This window comes from Stenella coeruleoalba (genome assembly GCF_951394435.1).
Source record: "Stenella coeruleoalba genome assembly, chromosome: 15".
In the NCBI taxonomy this organism is placed as follows: Eukaryota; Metazoa; Chordata; class Mammalia; order Artiodactyla; family Delphinidae; genus Stenella; species Stenella coeruleoalba.
The window spans coordinates 32526263-32533227 of NC_137161.1; positions in this window are offsets into that span (position 1 = coordinate 32526263).

The following is a 6965-nucleotide window of genomic DNA, read 5'->3' on the forward strand; positions in this document are numbered from 1 at the left end:
ACCCATGAGGAATCCTGCTTCCCACTGCCATGCCAGGCTTAGCAGTTCACACTCCCCCTCCTGACTCAGGCACCGACTTATTGGGGAAAGGGAAACAAGATTCAATTTGGGATAATGTAAATAGGAAATCAGAAGCCCCTATCATTTTTTTAAATTGAAAATGCTAAATCCATCTAATGCACAGCATTGTGATTAGAGTTAACAACACTGTATTGTACTTGAAAGTTGCTAGGAGACTTGATCTTAAATGTTCTCACTACAAACAAGAAATGATAGTTTTGTGCCATGATGGAGGTGTTAGATAACACTACAGTGGTCATCATATTGCAATCTATAAATGAATCAAATCAACACATTGGGAACCTTAAATATATACAATGTTATATGTCAATTATATCTCAGTTTTTTCCAGTTTTATTGACAAATAATTGACACACGTCACTGTGTAAGTTTAAGGTATACAGCATTTACATATTGATTTACATATATCGTGAAATGAAATGATTACCACACTGGGCTTAGTTAACATTTATCATCTCATATAGACACAATAAAAAGAAAAGAGCAATTTTTGAATGTATAATGTTGTAAGAGATGAAGATTTAATATATCCATCTCTCCTTCCTCATCCTCTCTCTAAAACTTTATTATCCTTTTACTTATATCAATAAGTCGTGTTTGCGTCACTTATATCTCAATTTAAAAAAGAAAGAAAGAAAATGCCAAATCCTATCAGAGCAATTTGGCATGCAGTTTTCCCCTAAAAATTATGTCTCTAATTTTTGACATGCACACTTTTGATATATGTGACATATAAGTTATGTAAAGTTATATAAAACCTTCAAATTAACCCTGTAGTTTGGGCATTATCTCTCTTTTATAAAATAGGAAAATGAGGTATCATGTAACTTTCCTAAGTGACATACCTAGGAAAAAATGCATTTAGTTAAGTGGAAGTCTTTTGTGCCTTTATAGGGGCAGTAAAATGTCATACAGGAGAATGGGAGGTTGACTGGACAGGGAACTGCAGATCAGCTGAGTTTTTAGTGGCCATGAATGCAGTGAGGCCAGTTAGAAGTGCTGCTTGCTCTTCTCCAGCCATATCCAGAGGTGTGGGTACAGACACAGACTTGGAGGCAAGGTGGACATAACCAGAGGGGTGTGATGAAGCAAGACAGTGTAGGGGCCTTGAGGGCACAAGGGATTCCAACAATTGACCATCTAATGAAAGCTTGATGAGGCAGGGAGTGAGAGCACGAGAGGAGGTGGGCTACAGTTAAAGAAGATGACTGAGGCATTAGTGGTTCTATTGCGAGGAGGGTACCAGAGGAAGTGAGCAGTGATGAGGGAGTGGGGTGCGTGAAATTTCTGAGAGGTGTTAATACTGGACAGGACATGTCTGGGGTGTGACCACGGGAACAAACAACTGAGGAGACAAGATCATTGGTGGAGAGCTGGGAGGCCAATGTACTGGAAATACTATCTACCAAGATATTGATCTTACCAAGGGTAATGACTAGGGAGTGTTAGAGAAAGTGACAATGATCCAGGAAGTGAAACTTCAAGGAATAAACTCATCTACCCAGACTTTGGTAGATGATTGTGACCACAAGGCTGGTAGGAAAAACAATCTGTGGTGGGATGGAGGGAGCGTGTTCCAGGAAAGCAGCAAGCAGCTGTGGGACTGTGGCCCATGAGAGGCCAGCAGCCAGGACTGGGACATCCCAGTGGTGACTCATCTCAGGGCTGGGTCATTAGTGAGGCCTGAAGTAGGGACATGGGTGATGCCACCAGAACATTTAGGAAGTCACTGACCCAGACTAAGTTCGTTCCTCTCTCCCTCCTACTGCTCACCCAACTTTGGAGGGAAGTCCAGAGCTTGTCGTGACACCATGGAAGAAGTTGCCTAGACTATGAGGTCAGAACAAAGCCAATGGGTGTTTACAACAAACACTCATTAAATTTCAATGTTGGCTTTGAAGGTCATCTCATCTAAAAAGACAGTTGGTGAAGCATCCCACCTCATGAAAGGGAAAGGGCCCTTTCTACCCCTAAGGCACCTCAACTTTACACTGTTCTGAGGGTGAAGGACCCTCAAACTATAGATGAAATGTGTTTACTCTGTGGCACCTAGCACATATTAAGAACTCAGTAAAGGTTTGTGGAATAAATGGATGAATGGATAAACAATGTCTTCTCAGGGCTTCCCTGGTAGCGCAATTGTTAAGAATCCACCTGCTAATGCAGGCGACACGGGTTTGAGCCCTGGTCCGGGAAGAACCCACATGCCGCGGAGCAATTAAGCCCCTGCACCACAACTACTAAGCCTGCGCTCTAGAACCCATGAGCCACAACTACTGAGCCTGCGTGCTGCGACTACTGAAGCCTGCGTGCCTAGAGCCCATGCTCCGCAACAAGAGAAGCCACCATAATGACAAGCCCGCGCACCACAACGAAGAGTAGTCCCCGTTCGCCGCAACTAGAGAAAACCCGCATGCAGCAATGAAGACCCAACGCAGCCAAAAATAAATAAATAAAATAAATAAATTTATTTTTTAAAATGTCTTCTTGGTAGAATCAGGAGCTGGAGACAGCCCTCCGGGTACAAGCAGCAGGAAAGTGTCCCTGGATCTTTAAGTTTATCCTAAGGATCTCACCTCCCCATCACCTCCTCCGTGTTTTAGGAGAATCCAAACAGAACTGCTTCCCCCACCCACGTGGCCTCTAACTGCCTGCAGCCTAGACACAGGCTCTCAGGGGTTTCAGACAAAGTAGATGAAGAGAAGCAGTCTGTCAGTCCTTCCCCCGAGGCTGCCTTCCCAGAGCTTGCTTGTTTCTCACAGAGCATCACATGCCCAGTGCTGGGAAGGGATGAAGAAAGAGCCGTGACCTTCATACACTGGGGCAACATCCCTGCTCTGAATGGAGATCTCTCACAGCTACAGAGCACCATCCTCCCTGCTCCCAAGAAGGGAGGTCCTTCATTCTGGGTTACAGAGTCATGGAGTGACTTAGTGGGTCCCAGGCTGACTCTGCAGCTCTCTTGGAGCAGAAGGCAGCTGGGGCACATCACCAGGGTGAAGCACATCACCCCTTCCTGCTCGTCATATCTCCCAGTGTGGTCTCCCAGGGCCACGGCCACATGGTCAGCTCCCCAAAGGCAGTGAAGCCCTTGCCCCCGATTTTAGCCCAGGTCCTCAGCAGGCCCTCGTGAGAAGCAGCAAAAAGGACAAAGTGCCAAGTGACCTTTTTAAATGATGCTGAAAAGACTACTAAAGCAGTTCAGTTATTATTATTCCCAAGATGTACAATTCAGTGGAAATTACAAGCAATAATATACTGTGTGAGCATACACACTCTTCTGTTCAGAGAAAGGTCTGAAATAGCCTAACCAAATCAGTGCCATTTCTCAGGGATAATGTGAGAAATGGCCTTTACTTTTATTTTGTAGATTTTTGCTTATCTATATTCTAAATTTCCTTAAAGTTGCAAATCAAAAAGACATTTTTAAGAGGAAAAAGAAAATGAGATTGTATCTCACAGTGTACCTTTCATCCAAAGCTCGGAGGTGTTTTTCTGAGAAGCCTGGAAAAGAGCCAACCCCGCCACTCAGACTTGCCAGGTTCTCTGGGGCCCACTCCAGGCATTCAGGAACCTTAAGGCCCTGGCCTGAGCCCACCTACAGGGGACAGACCTGATGTGTTATACTTTGGTCATTTTTATTTATTTGTCCATGTATCACCTGGGGCCTAGTGAGTGCCAGGCTCTGAACCAAGTGTTGGGGTTAAATTCTGTCCTGGTGAAGAGAAGGGTGCTAGGTATTGAATTGTGTCCCTCCAAATCACATTGAAGCCCTAGCTCTCAATGTGATGGTATTTGGAGATGGGACCTTTGGGAAGTACTTAAATTTAGATGAGGTCATGAGGGTGAGATGTCCGCTATGGGATCAGTGCCCTTATAAGAAGAGGAAGAGAAGCTCATTCTCTCTCCAAGAGCACACACCAAAGAAAGAAAGGCCATGTGAGGACTCAAAGAGAAGGTGCCCATCTGCAAGCCAGGAAGAGAGTCTTCACCAGGAACTGATCATGCTGGCACCCTGATCTTGGAATTCCAGCCTCCAGAACTGTGAGAAATAAATTTCTGTTATTTATGCCACCTCTGTCTGTGGTGTTTTGTCATGTCAGCCCAAGCAGACTAAGACAAAGGGCACATAAATCAGAAGTAGAAAGCAATGTGCTAAGTGCTGTAGGTGGGGTGATGATGCCAGAAAGTTCTAGATAAACCCCTGCTCTTTTGCAAGCTGCTCAGTGCCCTGGAGCAGGGACATAGCTGGCCATATGGTGAAGGCAAGGCTGCCCAGAAACTGGGTGCAGATGCAGATGGAAGGGAAGGGAGCTTTTTGTGCAGGGTCCCAGGCTAGCCCAGCACACGTGCATGCTGCTGAACTGCGGGACACATACTATTAGTCTGAGTTTCTTGTCAAGGGGACGAGAGAGTAGAGGAAGCCAAAAGACTTGTCCTTTCCTGGTACGGGGCCAAGCTAGGAAAAGTGCCGTTTATTAGTTTCTCTTCTCTTTGGCATCCTCTCAACCCTCCTCTAAATCCTGTAACTGTTTCCCTGCACTCTTGTCCCCCATACTGTCTTGCTGTATAGAGGGCAGGATAAGACCTACTTGTGCTCCAAAATTATCTGCCTGTCCTCCTAGCCAATCAGAACATCCACTCCCTCAGCACCTGCATCAGAAATTAATCCACACTGAGATGCAAATGACTGATTGGATCAAAATCTTACTAGAGAGTTTCCCAGAAAGAGTATGTAGACAAGTGATTTTTTGAAGTTGGACATTCTTCTTTATTACTAATTCCCCAGAGCTTCTGATATGCTGTCGGTCAGAATTTCCAAAGGTGTGGACTGGGACTGTCTCCCTAACCTTTTACCTAGAGAATGCTTTTTTTGTATAACACCTCTTACATCTTACCTTTGTCCCCAGAATTCCATAGTAGGCACTATAAAAACTTTGTCCCGAAGTTTTTGCATTTTAAAAATAGGTCTATGACTCTAATAAACTGCTGTTGGAATTTCTGACTGTGTAACGAAGAGTAAAGGAACTTTCCTGGCTTGTGTGTGTGTGTAGCAGTCAGATCTATGTGATGATGACTCTGAATTGTCTATCTGACATCCTGCTCAGTTCCAGACCAATATATCCAGCCGCTCTTAGGACTTTCTTCTTGGGTGTACCCAGACACTTCAGACCAGAGAGGCCCAAAGGGGAAATCACTATAGGCCCTCATGTCAGCACATGGCAGGATTATTCACCCAACTGCTCAAGACAGAAACCTAGGAGTCATGATCGACACCGCCCTTCCCCTCACACCATGCAGCCACACCAAGGTCTGCAGGTTCTGTTACTCAGTATCTTCCAGATCTGAACCTCCCCTCCTCCCCCATCACTCCTGCCAGCGCTCATGCTGAAGACCTCATTACTTCTCTCCTGATTGACCAGCAGTCTCTTCTCTGGACAATTGGCGTAATAATGGTATCTGCCTCACTGGGTGGCTGTAAAGAATAAAACACTTAATAAACATAGAGCAACAATCTTCTCACTCCTCAGCTAAATACCCACCCATTCAGTAAATATTACATGTGTGCATTACTTCTGGATCAGTGCTTGGTGCTAATGTTACAGAGTAGATATTTTCTGTTCGCTCAAAGGTCTAAGAGAAGAAACACACAAAAAGTAACTGAGGTAAATTGTCCCAGGTGATGAAGACACAAAGGAGGAAGCAAGTGGCCAATTCAATCCCAGGGAATTGGGAAAGAGTCCACGGAGGACAGATGGGGACCTAATGGGTCAGAGCCGTTAAGCGATCAATGTCATGGTCTTGTCCATAAAATTCACTTGACGTGGCACACACCTCCTTCAACGAAGCAAGCAAGTCAGACACTGACCTGTCAGCCCCAAGTAGTTCCTGGCTTCTGCCATCTCTACCTCCTCATCTAGACCTTCTCCAGTTCCAACCAGGAGAGTCTGGGGTCCTTGGGGGTCCAAATATGCTATTTGACATTTCTGCTGACTCACTCATGATGGCTTGCTTGCATGTTTGGCAACTTTTTCGTGTACCAATATTTGGCTTGCCTTAATTTGAAGGATGAGAGTAACTTATTCCAAGTGAAATTTGGATTTACTTCTGCAAGGTATCCCAGGGTACGACCAACAAGGAAGTATTTGAAAATCATTTCTCGGTCTGGGTTTTCTTCTGATCATGTGGTAGTGTAAATTCAAACCTGGAAACAGTGTGAGGATAGACCTGTTCTAGGAAGGGGGACCCCTTCCAGGGCCTGAGAGTGGGCTCTTGTCTAACACTCTGAAATGAGTTGTCCGGGGATACACATATGCTGACAAAACAAGAGACTTTATTGGGAAGGGGCACCCGGGAGGAGAGCAGCAGGGGAAGGGAACCCAGGAGGACTGCTCTGCCATGTGGCTCGCAGTCTCAGGTTTTATGGTGGTGGGGTTAGTTTCTGGGTTGTCTCTGGCCAATCACTCTGACTCAGGGTCCTTCTGGTGGTGTGCACATTGCTCAGCCATGATGGATTACAAAGAGGAGGATTCTGGGGAGTTGGTAGGACATATGGACTGATGTCCCCTCTCTCCTTTTGACCTTTCCCTAATTCTTCAGGTTGGTGGTAGCTTGTTAGTTCTGTCTTCCTTACCAGGACCTCCTGTTCTAAGATAACTCATGCAAGTGGCTACTATCTTGCCTGGCCAGGGCAGGCGGTTTCAGTCAGTGTTTCCCCTAACAGACCTACGATTTGAAATTTTAGGGAAGACTTTTCTCCCACTTAACCCTGAGCAGAGGCCTGAGAAACACTGACAGTGATTTTCTGGGAGTCATTAACTTTCTAGATCACCCTTTCACCCAAACTGTAGCCTTTTGGCATCCCTGGCATTTGGAGAGTCTCA